The following is a 12167-nucleotide window of genomic DNA, read 5'->3' on the forward strand; positions in this document are numbered from 1 at the left end:
AATTGAGACAGAAATGAAGCCTCGACATACCATTGAGTCATAAAACTCCTGGTGTCATCTCAATCCTTGCTGGGATAATTCCCTCTCTGTTTGAGTATTGCCACTCACCTCACTGTCTCCTGTCCTCAACCTTCTTATCTTGACCCTTATCCTGTCAGGACTAAGTTATGATCCTTTCCTGGAATTATGGCTTGTCCACTCACCCAATGTCCTTACCCCCTTTATCTGCCTTTGTTTGTCCTATAAGAGTGTAGCTGTAAAAGTTTCCTGACTTAGTTACTCACTGCTGAATGCTTTGGTCAAGGATCCCATACAGCCAGCTAGTCTCGGCTAGCCTAAAACTCTCCACATTAAAATGATTAAAAACCAATCTCTGTCCTGCCTTGGTTTCTCCAGCATTACAATAAAAGGCTCATTTTGGTGTCTTTCCAGGGACTGTTATTTGGACCATCATCTGCTTCTGGCAACTACTACAAATAAACCAACTTACTTCATACACTCTTGAGTCTTTCTTATCTTTGTAGCAAATTTCTAATACCCAAAATTTGGTGGACCATTCAGGGAGATTCCTGAAACCCTATTATATTTTTGGGGGGATCGGTGCTTCTGCACTCCCATATCCCAATTGACTCAGATGATTCTAGAGGAGAAAGTGAAATTGGTGACTTTGTACAGATCTCCCTTGTTTAAATCCAATTCAGCAACATCTTCTCCATATCATCAAAAATAAAGGACAAACAATAACTGCACCACAGTACTTTCCTCATTCCTCTCTTACCTTGTATTCATATCTCATTAGCTACCTACTCAAATGCCTAAAATGTTATGAAAACCTTATGACCATTTTCAGCACAAATGCTTGGCTATTTGAAAATCATGATGGCTGGATGTTGATGACTGGTCTGTAGTGGAAACTCAGACAGTCAGTAAAAAGGTTATCAGGGATTTGCACATAAAGGCGGATCAGTTGTCACAGTCCTTCAACTGTGTATTACACACTTTGAGAGTTAAGGGAGTAAAGAGCTGCAAATCAATCTCTACTATTATCTTACCATTAAGTAAGACACGTTGGAATCAACATGATCCAGGCAATTGTAGATAAATGTCTGGATGTCATAAAACTAACAAAAAACAGGTATTGCTTGCAAAAAATGTATGCTTTTCTTTAACTGATAATAACTTTGCTATTCCTTGAAAACATATATATTCTGCATGGGGCAATGGAATAAACTAGAAGTATTCATTGACATAGTGTTGCCTCTTATGTTTCCTTGTGTGGTTCTCGTGTTCTCACATGATACACTCTATTCTGCTGGTCAGAATTAGATCCCCACAACCTGCAGCGGCTGGACATGCAAAATACAAGCACTATCTTGAAACCATCAAAGACCATCATATATTTTGCACATACAAACCTCATATTGCTTCTTGTTGCAATATTAAGGCTGTTTTCTTGTCTTCTTCATGGTACATTATTCTCCTATCTGGTGGATTTTTAAATGCACTGGTTGGTGACACTAATCAATCATTCAGTAGAATTTCTATGAGAGTCTAGTTAGTGTTTCAGTGGAAGAAGAGAAGAATGTCACATATGAAAAAAATTATTTCCTTGAAAACACTATTAAAAATGAAGCAATATATGCAATAAACTTTTAAGTATACTCAACACAGTGCTTATTATTAGCCAGAAAAGTATTTTTTTCTATTATAACTAGTTAATCATTTTTGTTTATTAATAATTTATTAAATTAAATAATTTTAAAAATCATTTTAAAACTTATTCCCTTCTCTTGGTAAGAGCACTTATAAAAGTCTTACATTTTTTACATTTGTGTGAAGAAGCATTTTCAAGTTATTCTCATCTTAAAACAAAATCTCATAAATCTAATAAACTCGTTGCAGAACCAGATTTAAAACTGCATTGGGAGGAGGGGACATCTAGGGGACACAGTGGATATAGCATTGGCCCTGGAGCAGGAGAACCTGAGTTCAAATGTGACTCAGACCACTTACTAGCAGTGTGATCTTGATCAAATTCTTTAATCCTGATTGTCGTTCCCCAAAACAATTGCATCTGATATTCAATCAAATATTGAAAACTTTTGTTTAAACAGAAGAGTCTGGCATTGAAATTAATTATTATGTCATGTAACTCATAATTTATTTCAAATTGTGACTTATTTCATTAAAAATGTTATTTACGTTCCACAAAATTTGCAAAATAAAGAAATTCAGTATGAAATCTTGCAGATGATAGTAAACCTATGAGGTCTTAGTGGATTATCTCTTTTAATACTTACAGAATATCCTTACAGAATGAAAATTTTCATATTTCTTTTGTAAATATTTTTACAATTTTACATTTAGAATTTTCATAATTATGGACAGGATAACATTTTATGTTTTATAATGATAATTATATAATGTAATTTTAATTGGGAGCTTTGGTATATAAAATTATTGTTGTTATAACTACTTAGTGAATAAACAGAAAATAATATTATGAGTAATAAACTAAATTACCACAATGGTTCACAAAATATTTTGTTACTGTTATTGTTGAAAAGGGTTTGAGTAAAAAAAATTTGGGGAACTACTGTTCTCCTAGATACATTCCCCAAACTGACTCCCTTCCTTATTATCATACCATTGCACAGGCTGGAATTCATTCCCTTCTCACCTCTACCTCCCAAAATGTTTATCTTTATGTAGAGATCAATTCAAATACCACTTCTTGTGGGAAGCCTGCCTAGATTTCCTTCTTTTATTTGTGTACTCTAACTCCTCAAACTGCTTATTTACTTACCTGTGCAAATGTTGAATTATTCCATGAGGGCAAGGACAGTTTTGATTTTGTTTAAATGCTCAGTGCATGGTACATCTTAAGTTTCTAGAAGATTGTTTCATTTCAATGCATTCTTATACTTCTGAATTTCAATCTTTCCAACATTTCGGTGAGGAATCCGGACACAAATGATGCTTCACATTTTGCATTTTTGTAAACTGGGGCCCCAAGAGGTATACTTATTTATTCAAAGTTATTCAGCCAAGTAATCAATTTTATTTTACAGGTATGTAAACTAGCTTTCTAGTGCTATTTCTACTAAGCCACGTTATTCTGTGTGGAAACATGACCCCTAGTCTTGGAAATATTTGGGCTATCATTATAACCATCAGAAGAATTTTTTGAAGTTGCTCTGCAGAGTTGCTGCTCAGATCAATGGACACGACTCCTAATCTATAGAAGGAAATTCATGCTTTAAAATAAAGGATACAGATCTAATCTGGACTAAATGGATCATATCATGAAACTACAGTAATATTTTCTTCCCCTACCCCTACCATGTCCTCTTATATTCCTATTTCTTTAAGAATTGGAGTAGAAAGGAGAATGGAAGGAGAGGTGTAGAAAAGTAAAATTATTACCTAATAGACTAGTGGTCAAAGGATATGAATGTTTTTTGAAAGATCAAATGGTTATCTGAAATCACTAATAATTAGAAAAATGTATTAAATAAAAACAAGCCTAAGACACCATTTCCGGGGCATCAAATTCAGAAAAATACCAAGAGGCAAGAACTCATTGTTGGAGGAGTTATTGAAAGGTAGTCACATTCATGAATGTCTTTCTAGAAGAGTTCTGAATCAGTTCAATTTCTGAAAAACAACTTGGTTTTATGCAAGAAATGTTATTAAGTTGTTTATATTTTCGCCTCAGAGATTTCATTCCTGGGACTGCATCCAAGGAAGTTATTGAAAGCAAAGACCCAAAGTTACAAAAGTATTCATAACAATATTATTTATTGGAAACAACCTAAGCAACCAATAAAGTGGAGAATGACTAAGCAAATTATAATACTATGAAATAGTACTATTGCAAGAAATAACAAACCTGGGAAGGGTTGTATGGACTGATGCAGAATGAAGAAAATAGAATTCAATTTAATCTGATTCAATAAGCATTTACTAATACTGTTTTTCTTCTTTTGTTCCCAATACCTCATACTGTAACTGGTACCTAGTAGAAGCTCAACAAATGCTTATTTAATTCAGTTTAAATAATCCTTAGTAAGCAAAGACCCAATATGATTGACTTTGTAAACAAGGTGGGAAAATATGGCTTGGAACACAAAATCAAAATGCATTTTTTAAAGTGCCTACTATGTGTCAAACATTTTAATACTATAGTCATATGACTATAGTGTGTGTGTGTGTGTGTGTGTGTGTGTGTGTGTGTGTATACACTTTTCCTCCTCAAGGATTTAAATAAAGATATAAATAGCAGACTTCTCATTTTGTTGATGACCACAAATCAGGAAGGATAGATAAATTGTTGAATGGAAGAAACAAGATTCCAAAAGGTCTAAAAAAAACTAGAACATGGGACTACAGTCCTTTTGGTTAGTACAAGGTTTTTAACCTTTTCATGTGTCCTGGACCCCTTTGCCAATTTAGGGTTAAACCTATGGACCCCTTCTTGGCTCTTAATGTTCTTCAATGTATAAAATAAAAATTACCAAAAAAATCAATTATATTGAAATACAATTATCAAAATACTAAAAATATTCACAGACCCTAATTAAGAACCGCCGCAGATACTGGTGACTAAAATGGTGGTCTTGGAGTCAAAAAGGTCTCATTTCAAATCCATCTCTGATACTCACTGGTTGTGTAAGCACAAGCCATTTGTATCTCTAAATCTGTTTCCTTATTTGTAAGGTGGGGGAGCTGGACTTGATGTCTTATCTGATCTTTTCCATCTCCAGATCTCTGATCTGTTGGGTCAAATGGCACTTATTTTCCTCATCTGTAAAAAGAGGGGCCTGGACATCCTGATGCCATGAACTGTACAAGGGTCAATATTGTATTGGAACACTACAATCTCCAAAGATTTGGAAATGAGAGACTCTGTCCTGGTTTTTCTCCTTTCTCTCTCTTTTATCTCACCATGTCATCTCAGTGGGTTCAATGGTCATCTCTGGGCAGATGATTCCCAGATATTTTTCCACGTATCCCTACTTCTTGGCTATGACTGCTATATTTCCCTATTATTATGGAACCAATCCATATTTCTGAACTCAATTTTCCTTGATGACATCCCTGTTATCTCTTAACTCAGATCAAATTAATGTTCAGTTTCTTTTCTTCTTCAAACTTATCCCCCTCACAAGTTCTTCAGAATTTCTAGTTAATTCTATGTGGAAGCCTGCTTGCACCCACTAGACATTTTTCTGTTGTCTGCCGAGTGACTCTCATTTCCAATTTTTTGTGTCCCATGTCATGTTAATTAATGGAAATGAGAGTCTAGACTTGGAGTCAAAGAAACCTGAGTTCAAATCCTGCCTCAGACACCTACTAGCTGTGTGACTGTAATCCCGACAAATGACTTGGGCTCTTTCAGTCTCATATTTCTCATGTGTCAAATGGGAATAATTTGCATCTATATCATAGGACTGTTGTGAAACTCAAATATAGGTATGGTACTTCACAAACCTGAATGTGTTATATAAATATATAAATATTAAGTTAGATGGAGAATGGTCAGAGCAATAGTTTAAAATAAGAATAGGATTCAAATCCAGTTTCTTTATGAAGATGGCCAATAAGCTCACCACTCCAAGCTTCAGACAAATCCCTAAGGCTAATTCACTAAATTACAGACAAGCTTCTGTGACGCCCAGAATATTCCTTCATTTTACAGAGAGGGAAACTGATCCACGAGAAAATCAAAGTGCCCAGTAACAGATCAGGTTTTGAACTCAGGTCTTTGACTCCAAATTCGGCCCAGCACCTCCCTCAGAACGTGTCCATCCAAATGAGTCAACAGCAAGTTCCAAAATTGCCTAGGAGGATGTTCCTGTCTTTTGGAGGTTGCAAATTCTCTTAAGGGACTACGGGAATGCTCGGCTCTGATCCCGGACTCCCGAGACAATAGATAAATTGCCTTGCGCCGCACTGCCACCTGGAGACCACAGCTTGTAAGTGCATGATGACAGGGTTAGTATTCTAGGACGGGCTTGGAGCTAAAAGATGGTGCAGTGGATAGGGAAGTAGGCCTTGAGGCAGAAGATCTGAGTTCAAATGCTGACACTCAGAGACTTCCTAGCTGTGTGATCTTTGTGTGATACTTAACCTTGACTACCTCAGTTCCCTCTTCTGTAACTAGAGAAGGAAATGGCAAATTACTCCAGTATCTTTGCCAAGAAAATCCCATATGGGGTCACTGATCACCCATCAGCAGGAGGTAGTGAAGCCTAGGGAGACCCCACTGTGACCTTGTTAAGTAAGAAATCCAACAGAGTAAAGTGATGGTCAGTAAGTCAGTCAACAAGCAGAGCAAAGAACCAGAGGGCCATCTCTGCCATTTAAGCACTTCTGTGACCACAGGCAAATCATCTCACTTTTCTGTGTTCTAGGTTCCTCCTCCTTAAAATGCGGGAGCTAGACTAGATGGCCACTAAAAACTTGTTCCAGATCTATGATCCCATGTTCAGAAGCCTTCAAAAATTATTTTTAGTATTTTGTATTCATGGATTCCAGATGATGGAGGTTTATTGATGTGATTGAGATTGCAACAGTTATTAGCATATCATCCTTGGGACCCATCACCCATTAACATTATTAGCTAGAAAAGATGAACTCATCTTGAATTCAAAGATTTAACGAATATCCAAAAGCCTGGTGGTTTGTTTTTTTTAAAGGAAGCATAATAAGTGCTTTTGTGTGTCAGACACTGTACTAAGCACTTTGTAATTACTTCATTCTATCTTCATAATAATGCTGAGAGGTAGATCTTATAATTATTCCCATTTTATATATGGGGAAACTGAGTCAAGCAGAAACCCTGCCTGCAAGTCCAGGCGCTATGCATTGTACCATCTATCAACCATACCCCTTTTAAATTATTGTCACAACAAGGGCACTAAAAATAGTGCTATGGTGAGTTTACTGAGTATAATCATGGCTTTATCATCAGTGTTTTTTTTTTTTTATTAAAAGGATGTTTTTCATGTATTTTGCAAAACAGCTTTCAAAGAGAAGGACTTAATCCCTCCTCAAAGAGGAAACTAAATCATCACAAGAAAATGCTCAGCCATGCTAATAATAAAAAAAATACTAATGAACACTGCATTATGGGAAGGGCTCTCTCATCAGATTGATACTGAGAATTAGAAGCTACCAAACTCAGTGCTGGCAGAATTGTGACAAAACAAGAGCATTCATTCATTTCTGGCATCAATAAGCACTTATTAAGTGCCTACTGGGCACCAGAGCCTATAGTTCTGGGACAAGTTCAAGAGACATTAAGATGGGACCTCCTCTGAACCCCCTCACTGATACCTGGAATTCTTTTAAGAGGAAATGATTCTTTCATCCATTTCACAGTTTTTGAGATTTAGGTTGAATATAATGCTGGTAAGAGATGCAGGCAATCAGCATCAGGGAGCAGCAGCCACAGGCCCACTGGCTGGTGGGCAGGCAACTGTCTTGGGGATTCTGGCAGCAGACTGGGACCCATCAGGAGTAACTGAGGCAGAGCCAGGCAAGTCAGATATCCTGTTGTGTGCACTTCTTTCGGTCAGCCACTTTGCCCTCCGTTATTTTAAATGCCTGCTTGGTAACAATAAAAAACCAAGAAAGGTTGTGGGCTGCTGTCAGGGAACAGAGCCGGAGAGCAGTTTTGGAGCCCAAATGGGGAGAAATTTGCAGTAAAAAGCCCACTAGGGGGAGCCTATGATTCAAGCCCAAGGGCTCCCAAGCAGAAAGGAAGATGAAAATTATATCCAATCAAATATCAGAATCAACCCAGCCATAACTCACCATGTCACAGAAACACAGATCACCCAGACCCCTCACTCTACAGAAAAGGTTGAGCTATGTGAGAGTATGTGAGAGGCTAATATCACCTGGATAGAAAATGTTGGAGGAAAGAAGGAAGGAAGGAGGGAAGGAAGGAAGGAAGGAAGGAAGGAAGGAAGGAAGGAAGGAAGGAAGGAAGGAAGGAAGGAAGGAAGGAAGGAAGGAAGGAAGGAAGGAAGGAAGGAAGGAAGGAAGGAAGGAAGGAAGGAAGGAAGGAAGGAAGGAAGGAAGGAAGGAAGGGAGGGAGGGAGGGAGGAAGGGAGGGAGGAAGGAAGGAAGGAAGGAAGGAAGGAAGGAAGGAAGGAAGGAAGGAAGGAAGGAAGGAAGGAAGGAAGGAAGGAAGGAAGGAAAGAAGGAAGGAAGGAAGGAAGGAAGGAAGGAAGGAAGGAAGGAAGGAAGGAAGGAAGGAAGGAAGGAAGGAAGGAAAGGAAGGAAGGAAGGAAGGAAAGGAAGGAAGGAAGGAAGGAAAGGAAGGAAGGAAGGGAAGGAAGGAAGGAAAGGAAGGAAGGAAAGGAAGGAAGGAAAGGAAGGAAGGAAAGGAAGGAAGGAAGGAAGGAAAGGAAGGAAGGAAGGGAAGGAAGGAAGGAAAGGAAGGATGGAGGGAAGGGAGGGAGGGAAGGGAGAAAGAGAGGGAGGGAAGGGAGGGAGGAAGGGAGGGAGGGAGGGAGGGAGTTATTTTCTTTTTATTTAATTATCAACTAATAAGAAACACAGAATCCAAATATTCAAATAAAAATTTGTATACACAAATACAATTAAGAATAAACAATTATACATGGAGTCATAAACTTCAGTTATTTGTTGTTCCTTTAAGAGGATTAAGTATGCTAATTGGCTACTAAGAGAACTATCCTTTTTGTTTTGGGGTCCCCTCAACTGTTTTTATCTTTTCTTTTTCTGGGTCTTATTGCTGCTACATAAAGGTAGCAGATGCCGTATGACAAGCTAGATTGCTGGATTTGGAGTTAGAAGAGATCTGAATTCAAATCCCCATTTCTGACACTCAGTTGCTCAACAATACTGCGTGTAGGAGCTTAGCTTCTACATTCTCCTAGGTAACTCCCTAGAATTTATCTCCAAAGTCATAGATGGACTATGACATGCCTTGGGGGAGCAAGTTTCATATAAGAATTCCCCACATTAACAGAATCCCGGGATCTTGGACAAGCGTGAATCTTTATAATCATAGTAAATCCCATCATGCCAAGCCCTTCCAGAAGCTGCCTCCCCTGCTTCCACCTTTCTAGTCTTCTTACACTTTCACATCTCACCACATCCTTTTCCATCTGGTGACATCAGCCTCTAGGTGCTTTCTGGAACAAAATGCTTCATCTCCCAACTCCCCTCCATCCATGGGATACTGTCCCCCACCTCTGCTTCCTTGGCTTTCTTTAAGTCCCAGCAAAAATCCTGCCTCCTATAAGAAATCTTTCCCAATGTGCCTAATTCTTGAGCCTTCCCATCATTAATCTCCAATGTATCCTTCCTATAGCTTGCTCATAATTATTTGTATGTTGTTTTCCCTCTTAGATTGTGAATTTGGGGAAGGCAGAGACTATCTTATTTTTTGTCTTATGGCACATAGTAGGTACTAAATAAATGTTTTTGGATTGACTATAGTCACCATGCATGTTATTTTGAATTGACTTTATTACTCAGAACTGCTTCATATCACTTTGTGGTCTCTATTTCCTTCAACTGACCTTCATATGTCATGAACTCAAGGTCCTTCACCATCTTGGCTCGCTTCCTCTGGCTGGCTGTTCAGCTCATCACTGTCCTTCCTCAAACATGGCCTTCAGAACTGAAGACAATATTCTGGATCTCCAGATGTATGGTGACACCATCACCTGACTCATCCCAGACCCTGGTATCTCGGAACAAGGCCTGAAATTGCATCAGCTTTTTTGGCCACCCTGTCCTGCAGCTGACTCATCTTGGAGATAGACTCTTCAGTTTATCAATATTCTTCTTGAACCATGGCACTCAGAAATGAGCAGAATGCCCCAAATGAGGTCTAATAAGGATACAATAGGATCCCTCTTCTGAGGGACCCTCCTTAATGTTACTCAAAGCACCTTAGTGTTTTTTTGGCTTCCACCACCCAACTTCCCGATTACTTTTACAGAGTTTGCAATCTATTAAAAAATCCCAGATCTTTTCTTTTCTTGATGCTGGGTCATCATGAAAGCTCTGACTTATTCTTACTTGGGCTGATTCCTCCTCTGCTTAGGTCCCCTCACTATATTGATACCACAAGAGTGAACACCCAATCAGCTTTGGCCCTGATGAGCTCAGAACTCCCAAATTCAAGTAATAAATAAGCTTCAGTCTATCCAAATAGGCAATATCTCACCCAGTTTCAAGGATCCCTTTTCTATAATTCTCCCACTTTCCCTTGTGTAACTGATTTTTTTTTTAGCCCTCAAGTATAAAATTTTACCTTTGTTCCCATTTAGTTTCATCCTATTTTAATTCAGCCCAGCGCTCCAGATCAGAGATATCAAATACCAACAGACTGCCTGAACCACATTAAAATGTATTTGGGAAATAATAAAATAAACAAAAATGTAATAAAACACAGATAAACATTAATTTGAAAATTAAATCAATACGAGGTCCATAGGGACCTTATGGCTGCATTAATGACTTGTTTATACTACTCTACTCTGCCAAGGTCTTTTGGAATCTTGACTCTGTTGTCCAGTGTCTTAGCTGGCCTTTCCTATTTGGTGTCAACTGGGAGATAGACATCTGGGTCTTTTAAGTCGTTGACATTCAACAGCCTAGGACTGTCCCCAGCCAAAATGACACTTAACTATTAACTATTCCTACTCTGGCCATCTTTAATTATCTAATTGTACCATCATCTCTACATCTCACAACCTTCTCCACAAGAATAAGAGATGCTTTTATCAAAAGCTTTGCTAAAATCTAAGCAAAATGAATCTCCAGCACTGTCTTTGTCTATACATTTAGTAGTCCTGTCAGAAAAGAAAATGAGGTTAATTTGGCAGGTCTTAGCTTTAATAGAGCCATGTTAGCTGTCAGCAATCACCAGTTTCTTTTTAAGATGTTCACCAACCATCTTTTTAAAAATGTTCTAGGATTTTTCTAGGAATCAATCAAGCTCACTAGCCTATAATTTACAGATTCTGTTCTCTTCCCTTTTTTTGAAAATTAAAACATTGCCTTTCTTCAATCTGGTGGCAAGGGCAGATAAGGTGATGCAGGAGAGAGTGCTAGGTCTGAGTTCACAAATTTGAAAGTGACCTCAGATACCTTTTAGCTGTGTGAGCCTGGGATGTCTGCCTCAGTTCCTCATCTGTAAATGAACTGGAGAAGGAAATGGCGAACCACTCCAGTATCCTTTCCAAAAATACCCCAAATGGGGTCGCGAAGAGTTCAACACAACTGAAAAATAGAATGAAACTCGTGATCCACTTCCCTTTTCCATGATCTTGCAAATGCCATTTGACAGAGGCTCAGCAATGTTATCTGCCAATTCTTTTCAATATTTAGGGATTTCATTAAGAGGAACCAAGGGACTTGAACTCAACTAGGGCAGCTAGGTACGCTTTACTTATTGTGGGTATCAACTCCATTAGCACTTTTGTTCTGCCATCTTCTGTGCAAAGATCATTCTCCTTGACAGAGAAAAAAGCAGCAAAAGCCAAGGCAAGGAGCTCTTTAAGTTGGACAAAGAGGAGCAGCATGGGGCAGTGGTTATGGAATCTGGAATACTTGGGTACAAGTCCTCCTGCTGACACACAAAGATTGGGTGACCCTAAGCAAATCCCTGAACCTCATATTTCCCCAGGAAACTAAACCCATAGGTTGCTGAACAATTATCACTATCCATTGGTAGAAGGAATTTCCTCACTAGAAGATGCCCTGTACCAATGAAAGTTAGTGAAAATGTAAAAAAAAGTGTATAAACTGATGAAAAGTGTAAAGATCAGAACTCAAGTAATATAATAATATAATTCACATAAATGAAATGAAAAAGTCACTGAAAGGAAGCTAAACTCTGAATAATGGAAAAACCAGTAATGGTCTCAAATGGTAGATATTCTCGTCTCCTAGGACTCAGAAGCCAGAATCATGGGACCAGAACTTGATCACCAGCAACTGCTCATATGGCCTTAGGTTATGTATCCTCTCTGGACTGACATTTATTATTATTTGTCATATCTTCTCTTCCCACCTAGTGCTCAAATATACCCAATATCTTTCAAGCAGTTTTGCACAGTCTAATCATTATTTAATCTAGTATTTTAAAAATACTTAATCACAATTTTAAACGG

The sequence above is a fragment of the Sminthopsis crassicaudata genome, chromosome 4 (assembly GCF_048593235.1).
Source record: "Sminthopsis crassicaudata isolate SCR6 chromosome 4, ASM4859323v1, whole genome shotgun sequence".
Taxonomy (NCBI): domain Eukaryota; kingdom Metazoa; phylum Chordata; class Mammalia; order Dasyuromorphia; family Dasyuridae; genus Sminthopsis; species Sminthopsis crassicaudata.